Source organism: Macrosteles quadrilineatus, unplaced genomic scaffold (assembly GCF_028750875.1).
Source record: "Macrosteles quadrilineatus isolate MER2022 unplaced genomic scaffold, UCM_ALF_1.0 Scaffold_6__1_contigs__length_79288215, whole genome shotgun sequence".
NCBI lineage: Eukaryota > Metazoa > Arthropoda > Insecta > Hemiptera > Cicadellidae > Macrosteles > Macrosteles quadrilineatus.
Window position 1 is genome coordinate 62692336 of NW_026542599.1, and position 22187 is coordinate 62714522.

At 35.7% G+C, this 22187-nt stretch overlaps 1 protein-coding gene across 2 annotated transcripts in view; it reads left to right on the forward strand.

The window, feature by feature from the left end:
• LOC128996302 (myosin-IIIb-like) overlaps positions 1–22187 on the forward strand; it is a 127414-nt gene that overhangs the window by 3710 nt on the left and 101517 nt on the right. The window contains exon 1 of one of the 2 annotated variants that reach the window (XM_054421540.1): positions 7548–7594. The exons of the other annotated variant lie outside the window; for it this stretch is intronic. The gene's annotated coding sequence lies outside the window, so the exon portion shown is untranslated. Of the gene's footprint in view, positions 1–7547; positions 7595–22187 lie in introns of those variants that run through there. 2 annotated transcript variants of the gene reach the window in all.

A 22187-nucleotide genomic window follows, 5' to 3' on the forward strand; every position in this document is an offset into this window, starting at 1 on the left:
CATCGTAAGGACACGCGCCAGACGTGTGTCAGAATGTAAACAAAAGAATTAATAAACTTTGGAAGGGATACCTTTGCTTTTTCTGCAGTCAATGGGGAAATACTTAGACGAGTTGCATTGTACAATTTTCCAAAAAGTGTAGAATTTTACTTGCAGTTAAAGACTTTAACGCAGGTAGTAAGTTAAAAAAAGAGCGTTAAAATGTTTTTTGTTTAGCAAATTTGTACAGTGACCCTTTTCAATCAGCAATAAAAATCCCTTTCGTGCTAGGAAAGTATTAAGAATTTTATTTTCGTATATGTTTTAACTCCTTCGACTCAAACTCATCAAGTAAAAAAACTCACAAGAATACTTCACTCGAAAAATAATCCCATTCGAAATCCTAGTGTGACAAGCCGACGAAAACGAAAGCCCCAAAGAAACCGAAATTTCCGGTAACTTACGATTTGTGTGGCCTTGTTTTGATAAAGAAAGTGGTCGGTTTGACAGCAGCACAGCGGCCTTGTGTTGGTCCACAGCTGGTTTCTCCGTCAGCTGGCCTCCGGGCGCACAGTTTCACCTGATCAGCTGATTGTAGACATCAGCTGTCTGCTGTTTGTTTCTGTGATTGTCAGCAATCTGATATAATGGTCGAGTTTCGTCTGTGGCTGCGTGCGCATCGACTTTTAATGGGATTCTGATTGAACTAAAATGGCAAAAAACAATCCAAACCGGTCCCTCCCAGCCGTGATGGTATCAGTGGCTGTTTAGTATTTGCACTGTTATTATTCGTGCCTTGATTTCTAAGTGTATACGATTATCTGAAATGACTACCTACTGTGGGACGGACGAATTAATCATCGATGCTAAGTATGTTTCAACGCCTAGGGTTCGTGGTGTACAATGTATAGGTCTAGTTCAATAGTATATTAACTAGTCAAATATACTACAGTTTACTTATTTATTAAAAAGGGTCTTATACTGTTTGTAGAGTTTTTAAATATTAAATTTACTAAACAACGTTGATGAGAGTTTTTGTGGGCTTACTACCTACCATTTAAGATTAGAATAACCTATCAATTAATATAAATTTTGTATACAGTATTTTGATCGCCGCAACTAGTTATTTAATGATGAATCGTGTTAAATATTTGAGTTATAAATAAACTTGGAATGAAACGATGATTTATCCATCTAGGTCCCTCTGTGTAGATATATTAGAAAAACAAATTTGGAAGCTAGAATAAACCGACCATTGCTTGGTGACTGAGCAGAAGTTTCTATCGCGTATCCCAAGTTCCGTCAGTCTTCCCTCTCTCTGTCGCTTAAAAGTTCCACACACGGTTTGTTCACACGGATTTTAGCAATTTTGCAGGGTTCATTTACTTATAATTTTTTTAAACTTATTATTAGGAATAAATATGAACTATTGTATATCATTTTGTCCACCAAATTTAGAAGGATACTAATATATAATAATAATGACACTAACCTGGCACAAAAAAAATGTCAGCATAGAAATCCTAAGTTGTTTACAAATAATTTTCATTGATGGAAGTTTTGATTTGTCACACCTTCAACCCACTTCACCAAGAAAAAGTTTTAATACAGCCAAATTTTAGGAAATAAAATATTTTTTCCAAAAGCATACAACGTTTATGGTCCAATCCTAAAAATACTAACACTATGTACAAAAAACTTACGTTGATCACAAGCAACAACACAGAACTAACCTTACTAACCTACATTGACGGTCATCGCATATCCACTGCTACCTAAATAATAAAAACATTCGTCGCCAAATATACAAAGTGTTACAGTACTATAAGAAAGTTTATGATTTCTACTTAAAAATAGTGAAAAAATCATGCCAAAATTATTAAAATCATGCAAACTGTGAGCATTCAAGTGAACGCTTGCTAAATGCGTTGGAAAACCGACGTGTAACAGAAAGAGGGTTTAAGTCCTTTATCGCGTTTAAGTTTTTAAATTTGATGATGACAGGCAAATTTGTTGAGAGGCAGGTATCCTCCATTAAGTTTCTCCATTGAATTTTCAGCATTAGACGGTAATTTGTATCAGCAATGGACATTTTAAAGTGCAAAGATAATTTTGATACACAACTTTCTTCAGCTTCTGACATTCAAAATGTGTTCGAGGTTACAATTGACACCCTAAAACACACCCCACTCCATATTTTGTTTATCTTGTTAAGTCACCCTCGGCCAAACTTGGGAAACAATAGTGAGTTAACTGATCTGTCTGTATATCTTGTATTCACTCATTACACTATCAGCTGGGTCATCTTTCCGCATTATGGTTGTACTCATTGTACTCAACAATACAGAAGGCCTTGTAATTCAACAGTGGCCTTGCGGAATCTACTTTTCCATTTGGCGATGTTTTGGGTAATAACATTGACTTTTGAATACTTAATGTTGTTGTATAAATAGGTAGTTGTTAGTGTTTTCGATATATAAAGTAATGTTGGGGTCTATATTATTTACAACGTACGCCTATTTAATTTATGGTCGAATCACTTGACGTAGTTATCTCTGAATGGAAATATAAGCGATATCGTCATTCTATTAGAAGCATACAATAGTATATTACGTTACTAGTCCTGAAAATAAGTGTTTACCGGACGAGTGTGGTCGTTCCCTACGAGTACTATACGAGGTCGTTCGTACGTTACTATACGAGTCTGGTACACATATTTTGGACGAGTTACGTACGATAGTTTACGCCATACTACTAAATCCGTAAAAATCCTTATATATTTCCACCAACTAAAGGACTAAAAATCACTAGTATTAGTTTTTGTTTATACCACTCACTGCCACCTAAATACAGTATAATCAGCTGATTGGTGTCCGGTAAAACTCATTGCAGTACAATAGTACGCAATGAAACCCCATTTGAATAAGCTGGCGGCAAACAACTGTTTTCTGGACTAAATCCTTGCGTGGGAAGTTCGTCAAAATAATGTAGTGTGGCGTAATAGTATATTACGTTACTAGTCCTGAAAATAAGTGTTTACCGGACGAGTGTGGTCGTTCCCGTGCGAGACGAAGTCGAGTACGGGATTACCATACGAGTCCGGTACACACATTTTGGACGAGTTACGTACGATAGTTTACGCCATACTACTTAATCCGTACAAATCCTTATATATTTCCACCAACTAAAGGACTAAAAATCACTAGTCATAACCTCTGAGAGAGGTTATGTTTTTGTTTATAACACCTAATTGCCACGAAAATACAGTATAATCAGCTGATTGGTATCCGGTAAAACTCATTGCAGAACAGTATTACGCAATGAAACCCCATTTGAATAAGCTGGCGGCAAACAGCTGTTTTCTGGACTAAATCCTTGCGTGGAAAGTTCATCAAAATAATGTAGTGTGGCGTAAAGTAAATTGCATTATCCCATACAATATCGCATTGATAAAACGTCACAATCAGCACTAATAGTACAGATCTTCTGATCTTCAAGCCTATTTCTTTGAATCTTAAAATAATGATATCCATACGTAACATATCACCACTATGTTGTACTATTGTTGCATTGCTATTTCGGTTTATTTTTGCGTTGCTAATAAATTTGATGTGTATCTAAACCTTATCCGAGAGGATTAAATGAAGGGAAACGTATGGAAATTGCAAAATTATAATAACAAACAATATCAAACTACTTATTTTGGTGGCCGTTGTATGAATACACGTATACATGATTTGATTCCAAATCCTGACATGGATTACTTTTTTGTTTTGGGTATTTTCAAGTTATTACTATAAAAAATTGACCTGTGCAAATGAAGTTGATATAAACTCACTAATCTAACCTGACCTGACCTATCTAAACTTGCATAGGGAAAATTTTATTAGGAGCTGATCTTATATCAAAAATACTTATTGTTTGTAAAAACTTGTAACATGTAAATATATAAATGTAACTAACATAAAAAAGTGATTAAACTACAGAAACCCTCAGACCCTACTGAGATCAAAATCGTAATTTCTATCTTCCCTTATGCATACATATTTATTCAAACTTTAAAACATCTGTCTCCTGTCAAATATCTTGGGATGTAAAGATGAATGATTTAGTTATCCCCGACCCCGCTAGACTGCGCTGTAGCCTGTTTCCGCCGGAACTACTGGAGCATAAACAATGACGATGGCGGTGGCAGTGGCGTGGCGACGTTCACGTTCAGTCAGTGCCGGTGCGTCGACGTGATCAGTGTGGCCGTGGCAGTGCATTGTTGTTATCGATAACACCTGTTGTAGATCCATCATAACCTTATTTTGTTGCGAATATAATGTGAGCCCTGAGACTGTAGCGTAATTGGCTTTCACCGTTAGTGCGTAATGAGGTTATTTGCATGTGATTTTAACTAGGCAGAGAGTTCATTGTTGTTCCCGGTAGGTTTTGTACCCAGAGCTGTTTTTTAGTATAAGTTTTCTTTATAATAATAGGTGCTAAACTAAATTGGTTCTCCTAAATCTTTCAACATTATTCCCATCAGTTAGTGAGTACAGTTGTGGTATGGATTAAATGGCAAGTCAATGAATAGTCATTTATTCCATCTACGATAAATATTGAGATTGATTTCGTCAAAAAATAAATACTGAACATTAATTTTGGCTTACCTACATTGTAGTTGACAAGAGACAACATGTCATGCTATAATTATTTTAAAGTGTGATAATATCAATAAAACAAACGAATCGATTGCTTATCTAATTGTTGCAGTACCGGTATTACAAATTAATTAATTTATGGTTAGAGATATTAATACAAAAGTCTATTTTTACCGTGAACAAGTACGCTAATTTTAAAATTAAAACTCGTCAAAGGTAATTTTACTTTGGGGTATTTTTTGGAAAGAGGGACTCCTCAGTAAAGAAGGTTCGTAAATAGTAAAGCCATAAATCATAAAATTATTGTGTAAATAAATGTAAGTGTGAAAACAGTAGTTTTGATCCTAATCGTTATATTGATAATCATGTTTTCTATACGATAGTAGTGTGCGTTTTGATAATGTAGGTACCTACTAGAAATTGACGTTTTCCAATGACTTGTGATTGTAAGTTTTAAAGGAAATAAATCAATATTTAAATCAACAAGTCTTATGTCTTATGTCTTATGTTACCGTTTTATTTTTAATTATTGGACCAATGTAAAACTATTTAAAAGAAATAAACGATTAGTTTGTAAACTTTGTTCTCTATTATCAAACAAAGAAGTTTATTTGTTTTTTATTTTGCCAATTTTACAAATGTTTACCAAAACTATCTATAGCATTTGTAAAGTATTTCCAGCCTTCTATTATTATAAACAAACAGCTAGGCACATTTTGTAAAATTACCCAAAATTAGTATAGGCGCACGCAATCTATTTCAACATCCATTATGGAATACCCGAACATAAAACACATCCATGATCCATAGTTCAATAAGATTATAAGTCTGTTTACAATATCAGCATCGCAATACCCTCTGATTAGTATTTCCCACACAATAATTAGTTCAATTAATACACAACACTCCGATTACGTTTAGTTTTTTTACCTCCTGAGTCCTGAAGTACTCGATGCTTGTCCAATTACAATAGTACAAGACCAATTACCTCAGATGTCTCTTGGGTAATACCAAGTCTCAATTAACGTAATTAATAAGTCACCTGATGGGAACATGTCGAGGTATCTCTTAATTACCTCAATTACCACATTTTCATGTGACTGGCACCAATAATGAGTTCGGTATGGAAACCCGCAAGTCTTTAGCTGGATTCGGTGGTTACACTTGGTGAAGTTATTTGCTAATCAAATCCAAAGGGTGATCAGGAAATGTAGAGTGGGGGAAATCAAGTACTTGTTATCGATTAATCAGTCGATTATTGACTTTACATCTTCAACTCAATGAGTGAGTCGTTAAGCTTAATGAGGTTTTAATGTTGATCAATGTTTTGTTTTGCAGAGTGTTAACCTTCACGTTTTGAACCGAAATATATACACCGTGGATAATCCTGCATTTTTAAAATACGGATTTTTGATAAAACTATTTTCCTTCAAGTACAACCACACAGCTTATAAAATTGTAAAATTAATTGGTACATTTATAATTATTCTCTCAGATATTGTCATTATACTGTAGTTAAAGCAATCTTTAGGCTCGAGTATGTACTAATAACATCAACAGTAGTAGTAATTAATGAGCCGTGATGTTTTAGTTGTGTTTTGAAGTTCCTATAATTAATGAGGTGAATTACAACCAAGCTAACATGTAATTAAACACATTTTGATAGTCCCCACATATACTATAGCCCTATCTCGTATTTTCATTGCTCACATTATACACCGCGTAGTAGATTTTTACTAATAATATTCATTCGAAATTTATTGTTCTTCGTCGTATAATTGTTACATTAAAATAAGTACCGGGGGACCGAGCCATGGCTCGGTATAGGGTATAATTTATTTCGATTGTAAAAGCAAAGGAAACTCACGTTTCATTTAGGCTACAACTAATTTTGGCTTTTATTATTTGAGTTCCAGTGGAATTTCAATTAATTATGATGGACATAATAACCTGGCAATCCTCAACATATTTATTTTACAGTCCATAAAAGAGCACTAATTAAAAAAGCACTTTAATATGGCACTTTAGTACTTTACTTTTTTAGTTGTCTTGCTTAAACATTGATTTGACAGTTTGTTTGGTTAATTAAAATAGCTGATTGAAATATTTTGTTTAAATTTTGATTTACATGATAAATATAATATTATTAAATATTTATTTCTGTCAAAATTTGCTCATGATTGTCTCAATAATTCGGGGATTAAGTTTTGTTAGGAGAGAGCCAAGTAAAATAATCAGTATTTGATCAGAAGTATTTTCACATCTATCGAGTAATATTTAGTGTAATCTTTGCTCAATAGTAGCAACTGATGTTTTTCTCTTGTACTGTATATTGTAATTTTCTAGTATACTGTGGATGGATTATAATACGCACATGTTACAAGTATATTCTATTTTGTTTACCTTTTCCAAGATTCAAATGAGCAAATGAGTTGTGTAGTGAAATACGAGTTTTCCGGAGCGAGTGGCGGTCGTCAATCACGTTTTTAGGCCAGAAATAAATTATTTTCAACATTATTATTGTCGAAGCCGTTTTTGAGATCTTTGAGCAAGCAAGTATACATACAAACGTACATCCATACACGCAAAGATTGCTCATAAGATAGGATTAGTCCAACTTTATTCACGATTGCCAGTAGATGATATTGCGTGAGTAGCTTACCATTCACAATTTATTTTAGAAGACAAATTTAAATAAAATCATTTAAGTGATTACTATCGTGTTAAAGGAATAGCCTACCTCAGTTGTGTAGACCATTCATCTAACAATAGGTCACATAATAATTCACGGTGGTCCTGACTCTTCCGTGACAAGCTGTGTTATAATCGTGACTCACATACGGTTAAGTGATAAGTGACTTGTAAACACTCCCCCGCGCTTATCAGTGGATGACCGGTTATCAGTCTTATCAGTGATAGTGGTCTCTAATTGTGACGTCAGCATGGTGTAATCACGAATTACTGCTTCGGTAAGTACTTTTAAAAATATTATTGCATGGAGATTGTATGATAGTACTGTTTGTAGTTATACTGTAGTTTTGGAAACGATACCTTCAGAATATGTTTTTTAAAGATAGTATAAGGTAGTTTACTTATATAGGTCCAAGTTATCGGCAAGTTATTATTGCAGTTTGTAAGAATCAACGTCCTGGTTTACGTAAGAAATGTACTAATTTATTGTACATCAAAAATATGTATAGCATGTTGTTAAACTCCTATCATGATAGGACACCTTGCAAGTACCAGACCCAGTTGACTTGTTGATGAAATTCGACAACTAAATTATCGATTGACGATCGATCATGAGTAGACACCGCGCGAAACCAGACCATGTTGGCGAATTTGATGACGAACAAACAAATGAATTATTGACTGACGCATACTTATGTAATTAGTAGCCTACTTGCAGAGTTTTTGAACGATTAATCGATTGATATCTTACCGAAATTCCAAAGGTAGAAGGTAGTTAGAGTTGAAAATAAAAACCTAATATATACAGCCATGGATTAAGCATTAAGTTAAAGCCTAGTTTGTTAGTTGAGCTTCCCAAACTCAAAACGTCATTATAAACATTTGTTGAGCTACTTACTGTTTTTACGTAAAAATTTCAAAAGTTTTCCACAAGGTGGATAATTTCAACTTCAATAAACTTGTGTCCATTTTGTTGGTTACATCCCAAATGCAAAACACTGTCCAGAACATTTTTTATAGACTTACAAATTATTTTTACAATGTTCTAATGCCATAAAAAATAAGTCAAAAGTCATTGAAGTTTTGAGTACAGTTATTTAGCTCCTCTGAACCAAAATACTACCTTAAACATTTTGTAGACTTACTAAACGTTAAAAATTGGAATTTAGATAGATTCCCACAAAGTTTGAGCTTTAAAAACACTATAAATCTTGAACATTTTTAGTACTTATAATTTACTCTGTATATTTTGTGCAAATTTTGAAAGTCTTCCACCAAGTTTGTATATTTCCAACAGCGTTTTCCTCTGTAGTCATCACACACATGACCTCCCGCCTAATGTGGGAGCCTCGTAGCCTCCTGAACACTGAACATCCTCGGGTGTTCATTACAACTCAATTAGTCGAGGAATGTTCAATCTCACCGTGTTTTAGTATGGAGGAAGGAGGTGCCCTGTTGACCTCTTAGTAAATTGAATTTACCAGGAAAACGTATGAGTAAGAGCTGAAACGAAACTTTTTTTGTGTGCCGTATGTTACAAATTTTCCCTTAAGATTTTTACAAATAAATATTTTAGAAGTCCAAAGTATGGTTCTGAAACAATTAAATCAGGATTGCCGAGATATAGGATGAAATATAGTGTTAGGAAAGTGTAAGCGAGTTGAATGGAGCTTGAATGAAACTTGGAAGTGCCACTTATCAATTATGTAGGTGGAGTACCGATATGAATAGTCCCTATGATGAGTATTGGATATCCCAAGCAAATAAGAGAATATTGTTAGAGTTTCAATTGTGTTGCTCTTTTAGCAATTCAGCATTTTTCACGAAATTATGTTAACATTTTGAAAAATAGAATGCATTTTTTGAAATATTAATAGGCTATTAAGTGATCATATTCATTTGTATAATCTCGGATGCGATTGTGTGATTGACTAATTGGAAATAAAAACACACCACCTCTAGAACTTAAAGTAAAACGAATATCCTAGATTTGCAGTACCCTATCTACAGTAAAAGAATTCGTACAACCTTTATTCTAAAGTTTGGTAAACGAAATCCAACAAACAGGCTATTCGTCCATCTAATAACAAAATATAGTGAAAAAGTCGCTAGCGTATTTTCCCATCACAAATACATTACCCACATTCTCCCGGAGTTTTCAAACTGAAAATTGATGAAACCGGCGAATCCTGATGGAGCTTCCAGCGTGTTTGTCGACCGAGGTGAGAGCGCGACGCTCTATTGACAGGAAAGTGGGAGAAATCGGAGGATCGTGTGATTGTCGTTGATGGTGACAAGTACATTACACCTTCAGTGACCAGACACCACAGCCGATACCTCGGACACCACGGGATACCAGCAAATTGTTGGTTAAGTCATCCATTTGCACTTTTACAAGGATGCAGTTTGACCATTCGGCCGTGTTCTTTCTGTACGATTCTTCGTGTGGTCAGAGATTATTGAATGGGGTTTTACTCTTTTGTGACTGTTGCAGGGTTATATCCATCTATGACTTTCTACGATAGTTGCAACAATTCGGTTTTGTTCTTTCTGAAAGGCCGCAGTTCTGTTGAAGTGTTTCTCTATTCCTTCCCTTTTTTCAGCGACTGTTGTAGATTTAGTCTTCCAATCGTTCCTTTGTACGCTATGCAGTTTAGTCATTCGATTTTGGTCCTTTCTGTATAATAGTGTGGTTGATGATTGGCGAAGTTTTCCGCCATAGTAGTACTGTACGGACCAAACGTAGCTAAATAAATGAAGTTCTAATAAATCTAAGACGTGTTGAGGATTATGTTTTTCTTTGAAGTTGTTTGGTGACTCCTTAACATTTCTCTCAAAAGTGCCACTAATATTTACTGTAAAACCTTAAACAAATCAAGCTTTTACCACAGACAACAGAAACCATTTGAGTATTATATTGGCTGTGCTTTTACCATTCAGATTGATCTGTTGCACGTTTTTTGTCTCTTGGCGCAATAATTTGCTTTTTACGTTCGACACGTACAAAATAAGTATTGAAATCTTTGGTTGATACAGTAGTGAATACTTTTACTGTTGTGGTTTCGGTCTTATTTTGTCCCTGAAACTTAAGATAAAAACATCATTGTGTTTTTTGCCATACTATTTTCAATCCCAATAAATTATATTTTATCTTATATATTTCGATAACCATTGTTCCTTTTTTGTGTTATCCTTGGAGTAGGGGTAGGGAGCCTAAATTGACAAACAATTTTCATTAAAAAACCTTATATCAAAGAAAACACTAGTGCGTCATGTGAACACGTATAAGAAATTTATAATTAGATAATTTGTTTGTAATCTTACTAAAAACCTAACTGGATTTTAATCCATACACAGACCTTATCGGATATTGTAAGCGCATGAGAAACAGTCCAAGGACTAAGGATCCTTCGCATCATTAATTATCAGTTACAGCGTGTTTCACAAGAATGTCGACACATGTACGTCCCCCGCGTACACGTATAAGTATTGTACACAACGTGTACAGTATTGTGTACAATCCCAAGGCTGATGCCTTCCCACATTAACGTTGCGACAAGATCTCATTACAATATTGGGTCTAGAGTACCGTGAGAACATGGCCGAAGCTGATTGGTTAAATTATCTGGTTGTTTGGTTGCGAAATTAGAGGCGATGATAACGGTACCTGGCTGTAATCATTTGATAACCCTAAACTTAAAATTTAAGATTGTTTGCACGGTGTTAAGGTATTTGTGAAATTTCGCCACAAAGTTAGTTAAACTGAAAAATTTAACGAATAAAAATTAACGAAGTGAAATATTAGATCTTCTCATGACAACTTCAACCCCCCTTCAAATAATGACCATTGCAAGCAATCAGTGAAAAAAACACATATTATTTTAATGTCTGGATAGTCTATGAAATCGCATAAAGATTTTGATCGATGAAAGAAATAAAGAAACGTTTTAGAAACATTTTATGTCGCTGTATCGAATACGTAAATGGTTAAGTAATTGTTATTACTAGGGAGAGCCCTAAATTTACACTTGCGTTTGCAGTTAGTTGGGCTTGGGCTTTGGCTTACATAAAATAAATTTACCTTTCAATTACTTCAATAATTAATCCATTGATATAAATCTTCCTCGAAATAAACGTAACAAACTTTACGTTAATGCAAAGGGAGACTCTAACAATAAGTGCACGCTAAACGAATACACAATACACGGTAATAACTGTTTACAAAAGCACTGATAAGTAGTTAACAGTTTAACAGTGAGTGGTCTGCTCAGTGCTGTAGTGTTGTAGTGCTGTATACCAGACAAGTCTACAACCTCACGCCTTTTATGGAGTAGGTTTATGACACAGTTGTCTGGCCAGGGCTTGTGAGAAGATTTCACACGTCCAGTGTAGCTTCTGCCACAGCCACCTATACAGGTGGCTGTGCTTCTGCTCAAGGAACGGTGGCTTAGGTTGATCTTTATGACTCATTGGGATGGATAAAGGTTGAGAAAGGCAGTTATTCGGTCTTAAAAATGTTGTTACTATAGCTGGGAAAATTTATTAAACAATACAAGTTAGTGTGTGTTAGTATGTGTTGTGTTTTACTATTGGTTTTCCGTCCTGAAAGGAAAACTAAGAACGTCTACGAAACGTCGTCATTGGAATACAACTCGATAAAACGTCAAAAATAATTAGCAGAGTTTTTCACTTTTTAACCGACTTCCCCACTACCAACAAAAGGAGGAGGTTCTCAATTTGTTTGTGGCGATGTTTTTTTTTTTTTCTATGTATGTTCACCAATTTATCTGTGATTCTTTTACCGATCAGTGTGGTTCCACCACCAAAATAACCAGGAGAGTTTCTATTTGGTACCTTATATATTATGTTTGGGTATAATATTTGTTTCGGTGAAAAATTCTGAAAACCTTAAATATTCAACATTTATTTTGTTTACATTTGTGCAGAGAAGGCAATATAATAATAACATTCCTACAGCTGTTAGTTGAAACCATTTAAATGAAGCTACAGACAATTCTTCATGAAACAGTTGCTTCATATTGATCAATAAACTATTTCTTGCCATGGAGCCTAAGGGTCGCCGGATTTCTACCCCCGGATATTTAACCCCATGAAAAAACGCCTACGTCACTTTGACGTCACATGTATGGGGGTAAATTTCCGGCCGCGAACTTTTAGGATGGATAAATAATTATTTATTCAATCAACTCGCATTTCACGGTTTACTTAACAGTTGTAATTAATCAAAATGCTAATGAAGCTGACACCGGAACTTTACCCCCGGAAATCTACCCCCAGACATCTACCCCCGGACATCTATTCCGGACATCTACCCCCGGACATTTACCCCCAGACATCTACCCCCGGACATCTACCCCCGGACATCTACCCCCGGACATCTACCCCCGGACATCTACCCCCGGACATCTACCCCCAGACATGTACCCCCGGACATCTACCCCCGGATAGCTACCCCCAGACATGTACCCCCAGACATCTACCCCCGGACATCTACCCCCGGACATCTACCCCCAGACATGTACCCCCGGACATCTACCCCCGGATAGCTACCCCCAGACATCTACCCCCAGACATCTACCCCCGGAAATCTACCCCCAGAAATGTACCCCCAGTGGTCAAATCATAAATGTCCGACCCCGGAATTCTACCCCCGGAAGTCTACCCCCGGAAATCTACCCCCGGAAATCTACCCCGCGTGCTACACTACGTATCGGCCAATATTCATTGTTGTAGTTGATTTTAGTAATTGGTTTATAAAAATAATCAATGGCTCTTCGTTTAATAATTACCCTCTAATATTTAGTATTAAGCATGTGATATGTCGTTGTCTTGTTTAATATCATCTATCTTCCCAATTCATTAAGCTGTAACTGATTTAGGTGTAATTTTTAAGCTTAAGATTCAGTGCAACGCAAATGGTAATTAAAAGGATATTTTGATAAAGGGCTTCCACAGTTTAACCCATAAGCATTTGATTTATTTTCAGACAGTGATTTAAATGGTTGACCAATTTTCACATACACTAATAGCTAACAGCACATGTACGAGCGCAGATCGTGAAATTCTATACATAACACTGAAGGAGGTTATTTCCCGATTACTAGTGGTAAAAAATGCAATTAAATGTTGATAAAAAGCCTGCCACAGGTTGATTAATGAATTAATGATTTTTCACTATCAATTACCTTCTAGTAATACGAAATAGTATAATCCCTATGTCGTAGACACTATCCGGAGTTTTACATTGGCCAAAAAGTCTAGTTGCTTACCCAAATAATTAATCGTAAAAAATAAAACATAAACATATTTTATGATTGGTTCTGGTTGTCAATGCTGGTTGTGAAATAACGGAGAATAATGTAAAAGAATAAAATTGGATATTTCGGGATAGGGAAGGTATTTTTACCTCATGGTTCTTTTGGGTTCACGAATTTATGTAAATGAAATTAGAGTTTAGTACGAACATTGCTCAAAATTATATATTTTTTGGTCATTTTTACATTTCACACATTAAAGAAGCCAAAACAAGCCTTTATCTCAATTTCTGCTTTGTCTGTCAAGGCCCAGAAGGCATTTAACGTGGCCTTCTCCTCAAAAACTAGAGCATCGATCGTGATTCAATTTAAATAGTCTTTTTGGATTCGGTGGATTGACACGAGTCTCTTAAGCCATTAAAATATGTCCTCACTACTTTTGAATTAAAATAAATTTTGTTCAAACCCCCAATTTTTTGCATTTTGTCTAGTTTACTCCTAATGTTTACCAGTAATTTATCAAATACTAATAATTTGTTTGGAGAATACGACATCTATGAAATAACGAGCAGCTGTGAAAGATGAAAAGTTTAAAAATTAAAAATGGTGGATATTCAATCAAAAAGATAGTTTTTAACGCTTTTTTAACGTCTTTCTAATAGAAAATTAACATGAAAGGCTTAGGGGTCAACCTTTTGAAGCCCTAATCGAAATATCCTTTTTAATTACCATTTTGCTCTGCGCAAGATCTTAAGCTTTAAAATGACACCTCAATCGTAACAATCTGCGAAGTAGGTCGGGTGAAAAAAGGACTGTTACAGCTTATTGAATTAGGAAGATAGAAAATGTTAAACAAGACAATGACATATCGCATGCTTTATACTGGATATTACAGGACAATGATTAACCGAAGAGCCGTTGATTTCCGAGGATAGAATTCCGGGGTCAGATATTTATGATTTAACCACGGGGGTAGATGTCCGGGGGTAGATGTCTGGGGGTAGATGTCCGGGGGTAGATATCCGGGGGTAAATGTCTGGGGGTAGATATCCGGGGGTAAATGTCCGGGGGTAGATTTCTGGGGGTAGATGTCTGGGGGTAGATTTCCGTGCTATGGCAAATCACTTTATAATCAAACAATTACATGTTGATTATTTAATAATATATTGGGGGTAAATTTCCAGTCGCGGGCAGTTTCTCGACCGTGTATAGGCCCCGCCCCTCTTGACGTCAAAATGACGTTGGCGTTTTTTCATGGGGGTAAATATCCGGGGGTAGAAATCCGCTACCCCGAGCCTAAATGAATTATATTAAGAAAAATGCATTTTGTTTTGGTTACTATAAAAAATGTATTTTAACGTTTGACCTGATTTGTGTATACAGTAATTCTGTTTTTAACCGACTTCCCCACTACCAACAAAAGGAGGAGGTTCTCAATTTGTTTGTGGCGATGTTTTTTTTTTTCTATGTATGTTCACCAATTTCTCTGTGATTCTTTTACCGATCAGTGTGGTTCCACCACCAAAATAGCCAGGAGAGTTTCTATTTGGTACCTTATATATTATGTGTAAGTATAATATTTGTTTCGGTGAAAAATTCTGAAAACCATAAATATTCAACATTTATTTTGTTTACATTTGTGCAGATTGTTTACATTTGTGCAGAGAAGGCAATAAATAATTATAACATTCCTACAGCTGTTAGTTGAAACCATTTAAATGAAGCTAGAGACAATTCGGTACTTTCCTGTTAAAGGGAACACTCATTATTATCGATGATTTTTTCCTCGATATATCGATGTTTTTGTTTTCCGATCCATTACAAATTGACAACAACTAACTGATCTTGTTTAGGCTAAAATAGTCTATTATATGGATTAAGAAATGAAACTGTTCTAAGCTAACCTAACATAACCAACCAAACTTGCTGTACCATTTAAAAAAATTCGTTTGGGTTTGAATATAAAATGCAAGTTATAAACACGGAATGTTTAAATGTTACAGCAAGTTTGGTTAGTTGTGTTAGGTTTTTTTTTTTAGAACAGTTTCATTTCATTAATGTTTGTTGATACTGACTGCACAATATTTTTCGTAGTTGTCAGCTGATATGTTTCAATTTGTTAATATCGATATATCGAGAAAAAAATCATCGATAATAATGAATGTTCCCTTTAACAGGAAAGTACCGACAATTCTTCATGAAACAGTTGCTTCATATTGATCAATAAGCTATTTCTTGCCATGCATTTTGTTTTGGTTACTATAAAAAATGTATTTTAACGTTTGATCTGATTTGTGTATACAGTAATTCTGTTTTTAGTATTGAATATTCTGACTTAAAAAAACATATATGTTTCAGTGAATAGCTGTATGATATTGACAAATAAAGGTGTATTGTGAAAACCAAAGCATTCGTAAAACAGGTCTAAATATAAATTAAATGCAATTATTCCTTACACGACCTAAGAAGTGTGACAGTGCATAATCGTCAATTGTCTTAAAAGTGTTAAATATTTGAATTACTAAACATGCATTTGCAGATGTGGAATGTTTATTGATATTCTCTACCCAGTTACTATATCATATCAATACTATTATGCCTGCTTCGGAAAGTCCTAGAGGAAGATGATTTGCAATTTCGACTAGGCTATATCTTGATCAAACAAAACCACCTACATGGCTTGCACCACTTTTAGCTGAACCAGTCTTTCATATACATATTTCGTTTGCAGATGTGGAATATTTATTGATATTCTCTACCCAGTTACTATATCATATCAATACTATTATGCCTGCTTCGGAAAGTCCTAGAGGAAGATGATTTGCAATTTCGACTAGGCTATATCTTGATCAAACAAAACTACCTACATGGCTTGCACCACTTTTAGCTGAACCAGTCTTTCATATACATATTTCATTTGCAGATGTGGAATGTTTATTAATATTCTCTACCCAGTTACTATAACATATCAATACTATTATGCCTGCTTCGTAAAGTCCTAGAGGAAGATGATTTGCAATTTCGACTAGGCTATATCTTGAGCAAACAAACTTCCCCTACATGACTTACACCACTTTTAGCTGAACCAATCTTTCATATAATATTTTCCAAAGGTACTATACGTGTTATCGACCAATTTTCCACTTTTGAGAGATTTTTTAGTGCTGGTAGCTGAGGAATAACTTTCATATTGTTCCAAAAGGCTTGAGACGTTACTGTATTTCTTTTTATAATGTAGAAGTACACCGATTGCAGGAAACGATGATGTCTGACATTTCAATGTATCTAGAAAAGACAATTAGTTTTTCATTAGGCCTAATGTAATGGACAACTCTTTCTATCGGAATATCTAAAAATGTTTATTTTCATACCCATTGATTATGTACCCTGAACAGGTGACTCAATCAGTTTTAAAATAATGATTGTTCTGTGGAACTTTTGATTGTTTCAAACAGTTTTGCTTATCAAAAAACCTCAAGTAATTAATATATAAAAAATTATACAGTCACTAAAAATCATGAAATAATTTATTTTTGTAAAAAAATACAACCGACTTCAAACGCTCTAAAAAGAATGAAATAATTTCAATAAAGTAAACTTTTGTATTAGGCAAGCTCACGTATTTTAAGTCGGCGCGGCTCTATGATGATTTTTGATACAAAATTGAAAGAGGGTGTCCATATTGCAGGTGACTATCTATAACTAAAGGTGTTAATTTTGCATGTATTTTTCATAGTTATGCGTTAGGTATTATTTTATTACCGTAATCAGAGATCGGCATTATAGTGGTATTAACGAATATCTTTAAAAAGATTATAACGCATTTAAATGTTTCTAACTTGGAAAAGTAACGTTTTAATACTAAACTAGCTTCTTTTCCCTATCATAATATCAAACTAAATTATTTTTCTATTCATATAGATTAATTATTCTGAAGTAAACATAAAATATAAGAAAATATTTCCTTTAATATATAAACAAAACAGTTCAGTATGTTTTTTATATATTTATGTTATCCAGCTACAATTTATTGATTTTCAAAATACACGTACAATATTTAATTTCAATCATATTTGCAGTTTGAGCCGCGCCGACTTGAAATACGTGAGCTTGCCTAATACAAAAGTTTACTTTATTGAAATTATTTCATTCTTTTTAGAGCGTTTGAAGTCGGTTGTATTTTTTTACAAAAATAAATTATTAGTATTGAATATTCTGACTTACAAAAACATATATGTTTCAGTGAATAGCTGTATGATATTGACAAATAAAGGTGTATTGTGAAAACCAAAGCATTCGTAAAACAGGTCTAAATATAAATTCAATGCAATTATTCCTTACACGACCTAAGAAGTGTGACAGTGCATAATCGTCAATTGTCTTAAAAGTGTTAATTATTTTAATTACTAAACATGCATTTGCAGATGTGGAATGTTTATTAATATTCTCGACCCAGTTACTATAACATATCAATACTATTATGCCTGCTTCGGAAAGTCCTAGAGGAAGATGATTTGCAATTTCGACTAGGCTATATCTTGAGCAAACAAAACCCCCTACATGACTTACACCACTTTTTGTTAAGATATGTAATTATCATTATCATTTAAAGAATTTTCCTCTATGTTTTTTTTTCTCTCAGCTGTGCTATTATTAATTATGCAGTTTTGTATAATATGAGTTTGTAGATAAAAACATAACAAAAATGTCTAAACCCAATTATTCTTTCCTCATCTTTAATTTCAACATGGTAGCAGAGCTTTGGTTTCGTTAATATAACAAACTGTTGATAGTGAAGTACTTATTTCTTTTTGTAACATAGTGTATTTACTGGAAAAGGCTAAATAACAATATGGAGTTTACAAAAGTGCAAATTGGACTTCTAAATGGGAAAGATAATTGGGCTACCTGGAAGTTCAAGATTAGTATTCTGCTGAGGAGTCAGTCTGGAGTAATGGATGTCATAGAGGGAAATCTACAAGCACCTACACAGAAAGAAGATCCGTCAACAGCAGAGGTAGCTGAGTATGAGTCATATTTAGATAAGTTCAGGAAGGCTGACAGTACAGCTATGATAATTATTACTACCAATCTGTCAGATGTAACCCTAGAAAAAGTAATGCGTTTTACAAATGCAAGAGACGTGTGGCTAGAGCTGCATAGGTTGTTTGATGGGGTGTCTGAGGACAAAGCCTACGAAATATGTCAAGAATTTTTCAGTTTCAATCGGGATCCTAGCATTGATATTTCTGGTAATCTATCTAAGCTTAAGAACTTATGGAATAGTTTGAAACTTGAAATATCTAAAGAAGGGGACAACAAATTTGTTTTACCAGATTTGTTTTTGATCTGTAAAATCTTGGGAATGCTTCCTGAGGACTATTTTGCGTTCAAGTCTAGTTGGATGATGATGGCAAAGTCTGAAAGGACTATTGAAAACCTAACCACTCAACTGTGTGCTTACGAAAAAGCATTAGGGCGTAACTCTCAGGGTCAAGAAGCGTTATGGGTAAAATCAGAATCTAGAACCAAAAACAATGCTAGTTTAGAAACTAAGGGAACTAATAAGAAAGTCACATGTCATTATTGTCAAAAGATAGGACACAAAGTTAGGCAGTGTACAAAATGGAAAGCAGATGGGAGGCCGCCTAAACCACCTACTTCCAAAGTAACAGAGGATAGTAAACCTAGTTCAAATATGACTATGTCAGTTGATGTAATGATGACTGAAAACAACAGTGACTGTTGGTATGTAGACAACGGTGCCACTAATCATGTCACGCATAGAGGAGACTTGTTTCAGAAGTTTCAGCCGTTCGTCAACCAGGAGTCAGTGATGGCAGCCAATGGAGAGTCCATCAACGCGCTGGGAAAAGGAACCATTGAACTTGATGTGGAGGTAAATGGGAAGCCTAAGAGAGTTACACTAGAGAACGTGTGGTATGTACCGGGAATAAAAAGGAATTTATTTTCAGTACTTGCGTCTCAGGACTTGCATTTACAAAGTCGGTTCACGTCAACAACGGAAACATGTCAACTTGAGGTGAATGGAGAAGTTGTCTTGGTTGGTTACCGATGCAGAAAAGGAGGTCTGTATAAGCTAAAGGTTCAAAATGTAAAACCAAGTGAGCCTATCGAAATAAACTTACTAACCAATAATGACAATCTTCTACAGGTGTATCATGAGCGGATGGGGCATCAAAACACAAAACATGTGAAAGCGACCATTGAGAGGGAGCTGGGAATAAAACTAACTGGGGATAAAGAGTTATGTGAAGGCTGCGTCTATGGAAAGAGTCACAGGTTAAAATTTGGCACTAGAGAACGAGCCACAACACCTGGGGAACGAATTCATACGGACGTGTGTGGACCTTTCCAGTCTTCAATGTCAGGCTACAAGTACTATGTTTTGTTTAAAGATGACTATTCTAGGTATCGACATGTTCACTTTATGAAGGAGAAATCGGAAGTTTCTGAAAAACTTAAACTATTTCTGGCAGCAGCTAAAACTACTGGACATGTAGTTAAAGAAATGGTGAGTGACAATGGCGGAGAGTTTGATAACGGCGTAGTTAAGAGTATGTTGCAGAACAGAGGAATCAAGCACACCCTGACGATGCCCTACACACCGGAGCAGAACGGTTGCAGTGAGAGGGAAAATCGAACAATCGTGGAAACAGCTCGTGCTATGATGCACTGCCATGAGTCCCTTCCACAAGGCTTATGGGCAGAACTGATCAACTGTGCTGCTTACATCCTCAATCGCACCGGCCCTTCTTCAGAAGCTGACAAAACCCCATACGAACTATGGCTTGGAAAAAGACCTAGTATCAAGCATCTAAGGATAATCGGAAGTGTCTGTTATCCGCATGTCCCAAAACAAAAGAGGAAAAAGATGCAGAAGAAAGCACAGAAAGGAATACTTGTTGGGTACGATGAATGTGGCTATCGTATCTGGGTCAAAGAAACTAACACACTGGTGAGATCGAGAGATGTCATTTTCAACGAAGAGCCCTTATTACAGAGAAAAGAATACCGAATCCCTTTGCCAAGTGAAACAAGTCAAGAAAACGACTGCCGAGGCTTAGAAGTTGAAGATAACGTTTATCAAGAACCGGAAGAAAATGAAGACGAGGTGGAAGCTGACCTACCTGAGAGATCGAACATTTATGATCTACGAAACAGATCAGAAATCAATGTTCCGAAGAGGTTCGACGACTACATCATGACTGCAGTTACTAATGTTCAAGAACTGAATGAGCCTGAGTCATACAAGGAGGCAATACAAAGTGAAAAAGCTTCCTACTGGAAAGAAGCTATGGAAAGTGAAATGAAGTCGCACAAGGAAAACCAAACTTGGACCCTGGAGAAACTGCCTGCAGGAAAGAAATGTATAACATGCAAGTGGTTATACAAAGTAAAAACTAATCCTGACGGCTCAGTTGACAGGTTTAAAGCAAGGTTGGTGGTTAGAGGTTTCTCGCAGAAGAAAGGAGTGGACTTCAACCAGACTTTCAGCCCAGTAGCAAGACTCAGCACAATCAGATCCCTACTAAGTGTAGCAGCAGTGGAACATTTGATTTTGACACAATTCGATGTATCAACCGCATTCTTATACGGCCAAGTCGATGAAGTTATTTACATGACGCAGCCTGAAGGATACAAGGATGGTACAGATCGTGTGTGCAGGCTGAACAAGAGTCTCTACGGTTTGAAACAGGCGCCTCGCTGTTGGAGTACCAGATTCAACAAATTCATGGAACTTCAAGGATTCAAGAAAAGTGATGCTGATCCGTGTCTGTTCATGAAAGAAGATGGAAAAAGTAAACTGATTGTAGCGCTGTACGTAGATGACGGGCTTATAGCGACAAACAACACGGGAATGCTTCAGAACTTCATGGATCATCTGACGAAGGAGTTCAAAATCACATCCAAACCAGCATCTTTCTATTTAGGCCTAGAAATAGAACAGAAAAGTGACGGAAATGTTAGAATATCGCAGAAAGCGTATACAAAGAAAATTCTTGAACGCTTTCAGATGAGTGACTGTAAATCAGCTCCAACACCTATCGTGAAAGAGAACGAAACACAACCAGCAGGGAAAGCAGAGAGCTCAAGAGACAAGTTTTCATACAGAGAAGCTGTAGGTGCTCTGATGTACCTGATGACTGCAACTAGGCCAGATATAGCCTATGCTGTGAGTAAAGCATCGCGTACTCTTGAAAACCCGTCTCACGAAGACTTCATAAGGGTGAAGAGGATACTGCGATATCTGAAAGGAACGATCGACTACGGAATAGAATACCAGTCCAAAGAAAACAACCATGTTTTGGAGTGCTTCAGCGATGCTGACCATGCTGGAGACTCATCGACCGGACATTCTACAACAGGAGTAGTCTGCAATTTTGGAGGAGGAGTAATCGCCTGGCTTAGTCAGAAACAATCGAGTGTGGCAATCTCAAGCACTGAAGCCGAAATTGTGGCGGCCAGTGAAGCCTGTCGTGAAATCGTTTGGCTGAAAAGACTTTTGGAAGAGATAACTTCACTGAAGAGTGTGCCAGTTCTCAACATCGACAACGAAGCAACAACTCGGTTA